We start from the raw sequence: 13382 nt of genomic DNA, 5'->3' as shown, positions 1-13382 counted from the left end.
GATTTTTTGCTATCTAATCATCTGCTTTATGTCCTTTCACTCTATGTCAAATGAAAGATTTTTTTTGAGACAGAGTCTTGCTCTGTCGCCCAGAAGTCTGGAGTGCAGTGGTACACTTGGCTCACTGCGACCTCCACCCCTCAAGTTCAAGTGATTCTCATGCCTCAGTCTTGCCACCATACCTAGCTAATTATTGCATTTTTAGTAGAGACAGGGTTTCATCATGTTGGCCAGGCTGGTCTCAGCTCCTGACCTTAGGTGATCCTTAGGAGACACGTCTCACTCTATCACCCAGGCTGGAGTGCAGTGGCATGATCATGGCTCATTATAGCCTCAACCTCCCAGGCTCAAGAGATCCTCCCACTTCAGTCTCCCAAGTACCTGGGAGTACAGGCGTGCATTACCATGACTGGGAACTTTTTTTTTTTTTTTTTTTTTTTTTGAGAGGCATGGTCTCACTATGTTGCCCAGGCTGGTCTCAAACTCCTGGGTTAAAGCTGGCCTCCCAAAATACCAAGGTTACAGGCATGCGCCACTATGCCTAGCCAAAAGATATTTAACTTACTATATATTTGCCAGATTCCAAATCACCATTAATTTCTTGATTAATTGTGCTTCAAAGAAGCATTTCTTTTTTTTATAGCTGTGTGTTCTTTATTATGAAAGATTATTAGCATAAGCTGTGTTACTAACATTATTGAGCACCCACTGATCACTTTTTCTACACATGTGCAAAAGTGATCCCTCCTATATTTGAAGAATTTGTAATAGAATGCCTTTTTCAATATGGCTCTTTTTTTTGAGACAGGGTCTCACTCTGTCGCCCAGGCTAGGGTGCAGTGGCGACATCTTGGCTCACTGTAACTTTCACCTCCCAGGTTCAAGCAGTTCTCAAGCAATGTCTCACCTCCCAAGTAGATTGGATTACAGGCATGCATCACGATGCCCAGCTAATTTTTTTTTTTTTTTTTTTTTTGGTAGAGACAGGGTTTCACCATGTTGGCCAGGCTGGTCTCAAACTCATTGCCTCAAGCTATCTACCCAACTTGGCCTCCCAAAGTGCTGGGATTACAAGTGTGAGCCACTGCACCTGGCCTCAGTGTGATTATTTAGTCCCAATTTTCGTGGACAGTCTCTAAATTCATTATGTGATTATGGGTTGGGAGGTGGTGGGCATCATCTTAGTCCATTTACCTTTTTCAGTTCTGTAATTACAGTCTTCACATACCACCTTTATATAATATAAAGGGACAGGGTCTTCCTTTGCAAATAGTTTTATCATCCTTCTCTTTTTGATGTCTATATCCTCTGTTTTTCAAGGAGAATATATGTTGTAGAGACCTTCACGTGGGCAGAAGAAGAGTCACGTATATGTGATTGTCTTAAGGTAGAAGAAGCCTGAGATCCAGAATGTTAGAACTTTGAATTTCTTATTTTGTACTTACAATTACCTATTGGAATACCTTGTTGCATTCTGTGTATTATAGCCTTGTTTAAAGTAATTCTGTTGCACGTAAGGCAGGGGCTCATGCATGTCCTATTGGATGTGGGCTCAAATCACTAAATACCCAAGTCTCTCATTTCTGCTTATCTATGTAAACTGCCAAGAAAAGCAGACCTACCTACCAACAGATCAGGGAGAATTACTTTCAGAAATTCAAGAATTATTGGATGAGCCTCTGTTCCCCCTTCTACGTTTAAGGAATATTTTCTGCATAAGCATGGAAGAATCAAGCCAATGTCTGAGCTTTTCTCTTTCAAAGCTCTGTGATAAATTTCTGGGTATTTATATTGTCATTGGTACCCTTGATTGAATTCTTTTGTTCATATCTGAAACTTGTCAGTATTTCTTGGCCCTTAAGTTTTATCATATTCTGTAACTCACCATCAGTTTATAACTAGGCTATTGTATGCTTTTACCTAGACTGGCTCAGTGGTGTTGCTGAAATTCTCTCTTTTTTGTGTAATTGCATGTTTGAAATTTAACTTTGGGCACATTATGTTGTGCTACCCCTTAAATACCCCAAAGTACTTTATATTTTAAGTTTAAATTATTGCATAGACTTGACTATTATTTAGTTCAGGCTTTGATATCAGATCTAGTCTTACTTTTGTCCCTACTATATTACTTGCAGTTAATTGACTTTGGGCAATTCACATCTTCTGTAAGCTTCAATTCTCTTATCTGTAAAATATGGATAATTAGTTACCTCATGGGATGGTTATATTGATTAAATATAATAATAATACATGTAAGTTGTTGGCCGGAGTGCTGGGTATCCAAAAAGCACTTAATAAATAGTAGTGCTGGTGATTTTATTTCCTAAACTCTGACATAACAAATAAATTCCCTGTTTTCTGCACCAATATTCTGAATTACAGATTTTGATCATTTTCTAGATTATCTTTTTTTCTCTCTCTCTTCACAGAGTTTGTTATATGAGTGGGAAAGGAGTTCCCCAGAATATTTTTTTCTTTATCTCAAAATATATTAAATATTCACTATGTATAATAAAATTTAATTTTTTAAAAGGCAAAGGGACTTATAAATAGTATAAAGACCATGTTATGTGTAAGGAATCAACATGTGAAAGGAACACTGGACTGAGGATCAATAATAAAATACTCAAAACTCATGTTGTATTTATTTATTTATTTATTTAGAGACAGAGTCTCGTTCTGTCACCCAGGCTGGAATACAGTGGCACGATCTTGGCTCACTGCAACCTCTGTCTCCTGGGTTCAAGTAATTCTCATGCCTCAGCCTCCTGAGTAGCTGAGATTATAGGCGTGCACCACCACATCCATCTAATTTTTGTATTTTTAATAGAGATGGGGTTTTCACTATCTTGACCAGGCTGCCTGAACTCCTGACCTCAAGTTATCCACCCACTTCAGCCTCCCAAAGTGCTGGGATTACAGGCGTGAACCACTGCACCTGGCCTCATGTTTTGAATTATTAATATTTAATTCTCATGACTATAATAATCACCTATAATAATTCCATTTTGCACAGATCAGAAAACTGAAGCACAGATTGCATCATTCTTCCAAAGTGTAAGTCATGAAATTGGGATTTGAACTCAAGTCTTGGATCTAACAGTAACTAAAGCGACTCAATGCCCTGGACAAGTCATTTCATCTTTGTGTTCTGTAAAGTGATGACACAAGTAATCTTCAGTGTTTAGTCTATGTCTAATGTTTTAGTTCCCTTGCACACTACATAGCATACTTTAAAATGGTAAATGATTAATATTAAAGGGAAATAAGCAGATTCTCTTAAGACAGGGACAGAAAATGCATGTGTATAAGTCTTGTTTCTATTTTCCTTAGGTGTTTCAGAGGACCATTAAGAAGGAGGCCATGAATTTTAGTGGCTTTAAAGGTTCCTATAAGAATTCGTCATTAAAAAAAAAAGAATTTGTCATTTAACAAAGTTAACTGATAAGTTAATTCATAAACCTAAAGCTTAGGAGTGAAGACATGAAGATATATAGGAGATGGGATTTTAGCTGGAATGTTGTAGGGTCAGAAATAAAACAGGGCCTTAATGAAGGATCTGATGGCTGATTAACCATAAAATAAATGTTATATTATTTTTCTCTATCTTCAAAGAAACAAAAATAGGGTTATAAGATCTATTCCAGTTTACCTATTCCTCGTCTGTTGTCACCATTTTCCTGCAGTTAGAGCAATAAAGGCCTGAAAATAGCTGGGATGGAAGGTTGTCCCTGAGTCAGTAGGCTTGTCTCTGAAAAAGACCTCTTTTGTATGGCATTCTGGGTAGTGGAGGTAGAGTAAAGCAGGGTTTCTAACATGGTTCCAGGGAGCATGTTATACCAACTTCTACTTCTGTAAAGCCAAATCAGCTTTACATAGACCGCTGTGTTCATATGCTTGTAGTCTGCTCCTTTGCCCCTTTTAGAGAGCTGAAAATTAAAGATCAGTGTCCCCCTTAAAACCATGGTTAAGTGTTAGACAAGCTCTTTTCTGTGTTCTTTTTTTTTTTTTTGAGACAGAGTCTTGCTCTGTTGCCCAGGCTGGAGTGCAGTGGCACGATCTTGGCACACTGCAACCTCTGTCTCACAGGTTCAAGTGATTCTCCTGCCTCAGCCTCCTGAGTAACTGGGACTATAGGCATGTGCCACCACACCCCGCTAATTTTTGTATTTTCAGTAGAGGTGGGGTTTCACCATGTTGGCCAGGCTGGTCTCGAACTCCTGACTTCAGGTGATCTGCCCCCCTCGGCCTCCCAAAGTGGTGGAATTACAGGCGTGAGCCACCGCACCCAGCCTACACAAGCTCTTTGACTATCATATGACCTCAACAATACATACACAGGCTAAGTCACTTTTCACTTATGTTTGCTACAAGAGATGATAGAGTTAGTTTTTCTGAATGCCACAGTCTTGATGGCTGATTGGTAGTTTGAAGACCTTCTGCTTCTAAAGCCTGATTGCAAAATACGAAGTTGATGTAATTCCTAGCAAAGTGCTTGCATGAGAGAACCTGTAATTTGTTAGCACCTAAAGTCCTGAAAGACTGCCCCTGATATCTGGATGGAGGATAATTTTGATGCCCCTTTAGACATTAGTGTGATTCAGGTTTGTGGAAAACACCATAAAACATGAAGCCATGACGCAAATTTTATGAAAGCTTGATCCTTTGTGACATTGTTCACAATGCTGTTGGTGAGTGTTCCCCTATAAGTCTGATTCTGAAATTTAAAACTTGTGGGAAGAGAGCCAACATTATTGTGTGTTTTCTATGGATTTGTTATATGTACTAGGCAGTTTCTCACAGTCTTATCATTTAATCCTTATAACAACCTCATGAGGCAAGTACTATAATTCTTGAGAAAATAGACTCACTATATCCAAAATTACGGTCTAAATTCAATTGGGTTATGATTGACTCCAGAACCATTGTTCTTTCTGTCACATCTCACTGCTTCTCCTAGAATCTTACGTACTTCTATCAGGCTTGAGTGTACTGCTTGAACTCCCACAGTTTCATTCCTTTACATTCAATCTAAGTGTTCTCTAGCAATTTCCATCTCAAATGTTGAGGCCTTCCTTCGCCGTCGGAGGGCATGGTTTTTAGGAAGAAGAGTTCATAATACAAAAATCAGCCAGGGTTGGTGGCACACAGCTATGGTCCACATCTACTTAAAGAGGCTAAGGCAGGAGAATCGCTTGAGCCCAGGAGGCAGAGGTTGCAGTGAGCCGAGATTGCACTGCTGCCCTCCAGCCTGGGGGACAGATCAAAACTACATCTAAAAAGGGCGGGGGGGGGGGGGCTGGGCGTGGTGGCTCTTGCCTGTAATCCCAGCACTTTGGGAGGCCAAGGCTGGCAGATCATGAGGTCAGGAGTTTGAGACCAGCCTGGCCAATGTGGTGAAACCCCATCTTTAACTAAAGATACAAAAACTTGGTCACGTGGTGTCACGCATCTGTATTTCCAGCTACTGGGAGAGCTGAGGCAGGAGAATTGCTTGAACCGGGGAAGTAGAGGTTGCAGTGAGCTGAGACCACGTCATTGCACTCCAGCCTGGGTATCGGGGGGGACTCCGTCTCAAAAAAAAAAAGTGTAAGCCTTCTGAGTCAGTTAGAAAAGTCGGGAGCAAAGACATTTATTCCTGTAGGCTTTGGAAGAGACCCATAGTGCTACAAAAACCTTGGAGTTCTAGAACATTGCCCTCTTCTTTCATTTTGGGGGAATGGTTTTCTATACCAGATTTTCAGTGTGATCGGATATTAAATTAGTTAATTTTATCAAGATATATTAAAGTAACACTAAACAGCACATGTTTAAAGTGGACAATTTGATCAGCTTTGACATATATATACTTGTAAAACTATTACCACAGTCAAGATAACAAATATTTCCACACTCTTGTACACATTCATTTTTAACGCTTACAAACCTGTTCATGTAGTGATGTAAGTCTCGTGGTAAAAACTTTTAACGCTGAACTACAGTCTTAAGGGAGAAAGAGCATAGAGGTATTAACAGTGAGGCCTTTCAATGCTTAAAAAAAGTCTTTCTAACCTGAAAGATAGCTTAAAAAGAGTATAAAGCATTAGACCTAATGATATTTAGTAAAGATATTTTTAATATTTGTCATCTACTTTTCTAGTGGAATATCTTGAGGCATAACTTAAAATAATCATAGAAGAAAACAGTTGACCAAGGAAAATAGAATATCTGAGCCAATCAGCTAGATAAAAGATAGATAAAAACAACTTCAGAAAATTATGTATGAAATTAGAACAGAAGGTGGAGACTTGGCAGCTTTCTTCCTACCATGGGTAGTTTTCAGGGCTTCCTGCCCTGGGGAAATGATGCCCTGGCACTTACTTAGCCTGGTGGCCATCTGTCTCTGCTGTGACATGAAGCCTACAATAGGTTTGTAAGAAGGAAAAAAAAGACAACTGTCCTTCCACAGAGAATATTAGGTGAGTAATGGGAGCAATCCTGGCTAGAACTTTGTTAAAACTAGTAATTGCTAAATGAATTGCACCCTTGGTGGCCAGTGGGTGGTGATTAAAACCTTTTATAAATTGCAAATACAATGGTAGCTAAAAGTGATTTTGGAAAAGTAGAAAGATCCCTATGGTGTCAACTTTTAGAGTGTTCCTTCCCTTTTGTGTTTAAACATACTGGGTTTCTTTAAGCAAACCTCTCTGCATTACCCCATTTTCACACTGCTGTAAAGAACTGAGACTAGGTAATTTATAAACAAAAGAGGTTTAATTGATACAGTTCCTCAGGGCTGGGGAGGCCTTAGGAAACACAGTCATGATGGAAGGCAAAGGGGAAGTAAGACTTTCATATGGCAGCAGGAGAGAGAAGAGTGAAGAGCAAAGGGGGAAGAGGCCCTTATAAAACCATCAAATCTTGGCTGGGCACAGTGGCTCACACTGTAATCCCAGCACTTTGGGATGCTGAGACAGGCAGATCACTTGAAGTCAGGAGTTTGGGACTAGCCTGGCCAACATGGTGAAATCCCATCTCTACTTAAAATACAAAAATTGGCCAGATATGGTGGTGCACGCCTATAATCTCAGGAGGCTGAGGCATGAGAAATGCTTGAACCTGGGAGGCAGAGGTTAGAGTGAGCCAAGATTGTGCCACCGCATCCCAGCCTGGGCAACAGAGTGAGACTCTGTCTCAAAAAAAAGAAAAACATCAGATCTTGTGAGAACTCACTCATTATTATGAGAACAGCATGGGGGAAGCTGTCTGCATGATCCAGTCACCTCCCATCAGGTCTTTCCCTAGACAAATGGGGTTTATAGGGATTATAATTTAAGATGAGATTTGTGCAGGAACTCAGCCAAACCATGTCACTCCATTGTTTTTATCACACATTCCTCTCAAGTAATATAGATGAGACAGCCTCATACCACTGCAACTCCTCAGTCACCACCATTTCCTTTGGACCAACTTGGGTTCATCTTCCATTTCCTTTAAGCTGTCATAAACATCATTAGCAAATATGTCATTGGGCTTCACAGGCACTTTTGGTTTCTTGTCCCTTGTGATTCATTTCTGGCTTTTTATCCCTTGTATTTGCCCTCTGCCTTTTGTTTTCTTCCAAGTACATTTTCTCCTTCTCATTAACTAATCTGAGAACCAAGCCCTGTATCTCTTGTACACTTGGTCACTTACTAGTTCTGTGACCCTGGACAAAACTACTTTATTCTACTTCAATTTTTCTATCTGTAAAATGGGTATAAAATGAGTATAATAGACTTACCTTAAGTCCTTCTGTGAGGATTAAATGTTAATGTATGTAAAGTGCTTAGACAGGGTTAGCAGTAGTAAACAGTCCTAAATGTTTACTTTTTTTTTTTTGAGACCTGAGTCTTGCTCTTGTCACCCAGGCTGGAGGGCAGTAGTACAAACTCGGATCACTGCAACCTCCACCTCCCGGATTCAAGCGATTCTCCTGTCTCAGCCTTCTGAGTAGCTGGGATTACAGGCACACACCATGATGCCCAGCTGAGTTTTGTATTTTTAGTAGAGATGGGGTTTCACCATGTTGGCCTGGCTGGTCTCAAACTCCTGACCTCGTGATCTGCCTGCCTTGGCCTCCCAAAGTGCTGGGATTACAGGCGTGAGCCACCATGCCCAGCCAAGTGTTTGGTTATGTTGAATCTTGTCTATTAGAAATTATTACTCTCCAAACTACTTTTACCCTGACTTTTCCCCAGTCTGTTTCTTTACTTACCTGTAGATAATTCAACTGAAGCATCTCGCGGAACATTAAAGTAATTAAAAACTAAGCAAAAAATCTTGTATCCCTAAATGATCTATTTTTTCTGTCATTCTAGTTTTCCAGTTACATGATTCTTTCCTTTTTGTTTTCCATCAAATCTAACCCATTATTTGGTTCTCCATCAAATCTAACCCATTATTTGGTTCAGCCAGTTACCCTCAAATCTCTCAGTTCGATTTTTTTTCCCATTTCTGTAGTCAGTCAGTCATGATTCCAGTCAGTCTTTCTCTCTTCATGTAGATGATAAAACAGTCAGCAGGCTTTGTCTTATTCCAACACAACCTTAGCACCTAGAATATCCAGTAGGATATAAAAGGCAGTGAATGTTGAATGAATGTCTCATTTACCTGTTTTAGCACTTCTGATAATTTCCTGTAGTATTAAGTCTAAACTCTTGAACCTTACCATCAGGTTTCACTATTACTGCCTATCTGGTAATTTTACATCGTTGATTTTATATTCTACTTCAACAAGGCTCTATGGTGTTCTCTATTTAACTTGTAATTATTCTTATTTTCATATTACTCCTATTTCTTGAGATGCCCTTCACTGCTACTCTGTGTCTTTAAAGTCATGCCCAGAACACACTATTTATACAGAATTCCTCCATGTTGGCTCTACCACTTTTCTGTTCTAGTCACTTTTCTGTTCTGCAATGTCTCAGCACCTGTGTTTGATTTTCATTGTATCCATTTGTACTGTAATCTGTGACGGGTATGTATCTGCTCATGAGTATATGCTCCTAGGGTTCAGTGACAGTTTTGGCTCTCTTATAACCTTCTCTCCTGTGTTTGATTTTCATTGTATCCGTTCATACTGTAATCTGTGACAGGTATGTATCTGCTCATGAGTATATACTCCTGGGGGTCAGGGACAGTCTTGGCTCTCTTATAACCTTCTCTCCTCAGTGCCAGTGACATGCCCTACCCACTTCAAGATGATCAGTAAATGTCTATGCAGTGATTCTAGAATGTAAGAATTGTTTCCTAGTGATCCTTATTAGGTCCTAAAGAGGTTGTGTGGTAGAAACCACTGTCAACAAAGCAGTTTTGTCTTTAGTAGAGATTTGGGCTCCTTAAATGGTAGAGGACTGGGAGTATGTTGTTCAAAAGAATCCGGGCCACAGAGGAGCCAGTCTGCTCTGCATAGGTAATTGTGAGGTAGTAGTCGGTTATGGACTACAATGTAAAGCATTACTTTTATCGATATTTTATGATCCCAGATATTTAATTGAGGAAGAGGGTAACCCATAAACCTATAGACTTAAAATGAAATTAAATCATATTTGAGTAAATGGTATGGATTGTCCCCTTATTTGTTTTAGACTGGTTTTAGGTTCACAGCAAAATTAAGTGGAAGAAACAGATTTCCCAAATACCCCCTACTCCCACACATGCACAGCAATATTCACCTTCAGAGTAGTACATTTTTAAATGAACCTACATCGAAACATCATTAGCACTCAGAAGTCCATAGTTTACTTTAGGGCTTACTCTTGTTATTGTACATTCTGTGGGATGGAACAACTTTACATTGACACGTATCCATCATTAATAGTATCATACAGAGTATTTTTGGCTGGGCGTGGTGGCTCACGCCTGTAATCCAAGCACTTTGGAGGCCAAGGTGGGTAGATCACCTGAGGTCGGGAGTTGGTGACCAGCCTGACCAACATGGTAAAACCCCGTCTTTTTTTTTTTTCTTTTTTTTTAATATACAGAGTATTTTCACTGTTCTGAAAAATCCTCTGTGTTATACCTATTTCTTCCTCCCTCCCTCCCTCCTAACCCCATGGCAACCATTGACCTTTTTTATTGTCTTTATAGTTTTGCCTTTTCCAGAGTGTGAAATAGTTGGGATCATATTATATATAGCTTTATCACACTGGCATCTTTCACTTACTAATATGTATTTTAAGCTTTCCCTATGTGTTTTCATAGCTCAGTTATTTGTTTATTATTTATTTATGGATAGGGTCTCACTCTGTCACCCAGCCTGGAGTACAATGGCCCAGACATAGCTCACTGCAGCCTCGAACTCCAGGGCTCAAGTAATCCTTTCTCCTCAGTCTTCAAGTAGCACCATGCTTGGCTAATTTTTTATTTCTTTGGTAGAGGTGGGGCCTTGCCATGTTAAAAGTTCAAAACCCAAGCTGGTTTTGAACTCTGAGCCTCAAGCCATCCTCCCACCATAGCCTCCCTAAGCACTGAGATTGCAGCCATGAGCCACTGTGCCCAGCTTCTTTCTGGGATTTTGATTGGGATTTGCATCAAATCTATAGACTAAGCTGGGAAGAACTGACACCTTGACAATATTAAGTCTTCCTATCCATAAACATAGACTGCCTCTCTATTTAGTAATTCTTCATTTTATCAAGGGTTTTTGTTGTTGTTTCATATCTTATACATACTTTGTTAGACTTATACCTAAATATTTTATTTTTGAGGTGCTAATACAAACTGTGTTTTAAATTTCATATTCTTCCTCATTGCTGGTATATAGGAGAACAGTTGACTTTTGTATATTAACCTTGTCTCTTGTAACCTTGCTGTAACTGCTAGTTCTGGTAGCCTTTTATATTGATCTTTCTTTTTCTTTTCTTTTTTTTTTTTTTTGAGACAGAGTCTCGCTCTTTTGCTAGGCACCAGGCTGGAGTGCAGTGGCCTCATCTCAGCTCACTGCAACCTCCGCCTCCCAGCTTCCAGCAATTCTCCTGCCTCAGCCTCCCGAGTAGCTGGGACTACAGGCGCCTGCCACCATGCCCAGCTAATTTTTGTATTTTAGTAGAGACAGGGTTTCACTGTTTTGGCCACGATGGCCTTGATCTCTTGACCTCGTGATCCACCCACCTCGGCCTCCCAAAGTGCTGGGATTACAGGTGTGAGCCACCACACCCGGGCTTATATTGATTTTTCACATTTTTTACATAGATATGTCATCTGCAAACAAAGGCATTTTTTATTTTCTCCTTTCTAATCTGTATGCCTTTTCTTGTCTTGCCTTGTCTTATTTTATTAGCTAGGACTTCCAATACAGTGTTTAAAAGTGGTGATGAGAGTGGACATCCTTGCCTTGTTCCCAGTTGTAGTAGAAAAGCTTTGGGTTTCTCACCATTATTAAGTATGATCTTAGGTATAGGTTTTTTGTAGATAGGAAATTCCCTTCTCTTCCTAGTACTGATAATGAGTGTTGGGTTTTGTTATATGCGTTTTCAGCATCTGTTGATATGATCATGTGATTTTTCTTCTTTAGCCTATTGATGTGATGTAGTATATTAATTGATTTTCAAATGTTGAACCAAATCCTACTTGGTCGTGGTGTATAATACAATGTTGAATTTGATTCATTAATATTTTGTTGAGTATTTTTCAATCTATGTTCATGAGAGATACTGGTCTGTAGTTTTCTTTGCTTGTAATGTTTTGGTATTGGGGTAATGTTGGCCTCATAGAATGAGTTAGGAAGTTCAGTGCTCCCCCCTTATCCATGGTGGGAAATAGTCTTGGAATGTTCCAAAACCCCCAGTAGATGCTTGAAATTGTGGGTAGTGCTGAACCTGAATGCTGTCAATTGGAACACAATTCTTTTCTTGTCTTCCACCCACAAATGTAATGCCTTTTTCATCTTAACTAATCACTTGTCATGCACTGTGTTTTAACTAATCCGGTTTGAAGTGCCACAGCAAAACTAGCAAGAATTTTTTTTCCTTCTTCACAGTTTCACAAATAAATTTGTTCTTTTCTTAGATCTTAGCAACTTCAAAATTCGGGTCTTTTTATTTATTTGAGAACCTCCACATTTTCATTTAAAAGAAGTACGTTATGGTTTCTCTTTGGCATATCTAAATTGCCAGCACCACTACTCTTTTGTTTTAGGGCCATTATTAAAATAAGGGGTTTTTGTTCTTTTTTTTTTTTTGAGACAGAGTCTTGCTCTGTCACCAGGCTGGAGTGTAGTGATGCGATCTTGGCTCACTGCAACCTTCAACTCCCTGATGCAAGCAATTCTTCTGCTTCAGCCTCCCGAGTAGCTGGGATTACAGGCATGTGCCACCATGCCCAGGTAATTTTTGTATTTTTAGTAACAGGGTTTCACCATGTTGGCCAGGATGATCTCTATCTCCTGACCTCAAGTGATCCACCCGCCTCGGCCTCCCTATACAGTGGTGAGGCACTGCAATAATGCAACAGTTGATCTGATAACCAAGATGGCTACTAAGTGATTAATGGGCAGGTGGTGTATACAGTATGAATACTCTGGACAAAGGGTTGATTCATGTCCCAAGCTGGATGGAGCAGGATGGCAAGAGATTTTATCATGCTACTCAGAAAGTTAAGCAATTTAAAACTTATGAATTGTGTGAGTCTAGATTTTTCCATTTAATATTTTTGGAACACAGTTGACCAAGAGAAATTGAAACTGCAGAAAGCAAAACTATAAGTAAAGGGAGGAATGCTGTATTCCCTTTTCTGTCTAATGAAAAAGATTATAAAGAATTGTTGTAATTTGTTTCTTAAATATTTCATAGAATTTACCAGTGAATCCATCTGGAATTGGTGATTTCCTGTTTTGGAAAGTTATTAATTGATTCAATTTCTTTAATAGATAATAGGCCTATTCAGATTGTTTTGTGCGAGTTTTGGCAGATCGTGTCTTTCAAGGAATTGGTCCATTTTATCTAGGTTATCAAATGTGTAGGCATAGAGTTCTTCATAATATTCTTTTAACATCTGTGGCATCTGTAGTGATATCTTCTCTTTCATTTCTGATACTAGTAATTTGTGTCCTTTTTTTTTTTCTTGGTTAGCCTGGGTAGAGGGTTATCAGTTTTAGTGATATTTAAAATCGGCTTTTTGTTTTTGTTTGTTTTTTCCTTTTTTATGACAGGGTCTTACTCTGTTGCCCAGGCTGGAGTGAGATCATAGCTCACTATGGCTTCGAACTCCTAGGGGCAGATAATCCTCCCACCTCAGCCTCCTAGGTAGCTGGGACTACAGACATGCACCACACCCAGCTAATTTTTGCATTTTTTGTGGGTTTTGCCAATGTTACCAGGCTGGTGGAAAACTGGGCTCAAGCAGTCTACCTACCTTGGCCT

The 13382-nt window shown here is 39.5% G+C and overlaps 1 protein-coding gene across 2 annotated transcripts in view; it reads left to right on the top strand.

Annotated features, from left to right (window-relative positions):
- UBTD2 (ubiquitin domain containing 2) overlaps window positions 1-13382 on the top strand; it is an 82954-nt gene that overhangs the window by 59905 nt on the left and 9667 nt on the right. The window lies entirely within an intron of this gene.

Source organism: Callithrix jacchus, chromosome 2, assembly GCF_049354715.1.
Source record: "Callithrix jacchus isolate 240 chromosome 2, calJac240_pri, whole genome shotgun sequence".
NCBI classification, from domain to species: domain Eukaryota; kingdom Metazoa; phylum Chordata; class Mammalia; order Primates; family Cebidae; genus Callithrix; species Callithrix jacchus.
This window is presented reverse-complemented; position numbering and strand designations above follow the sequence as displayed.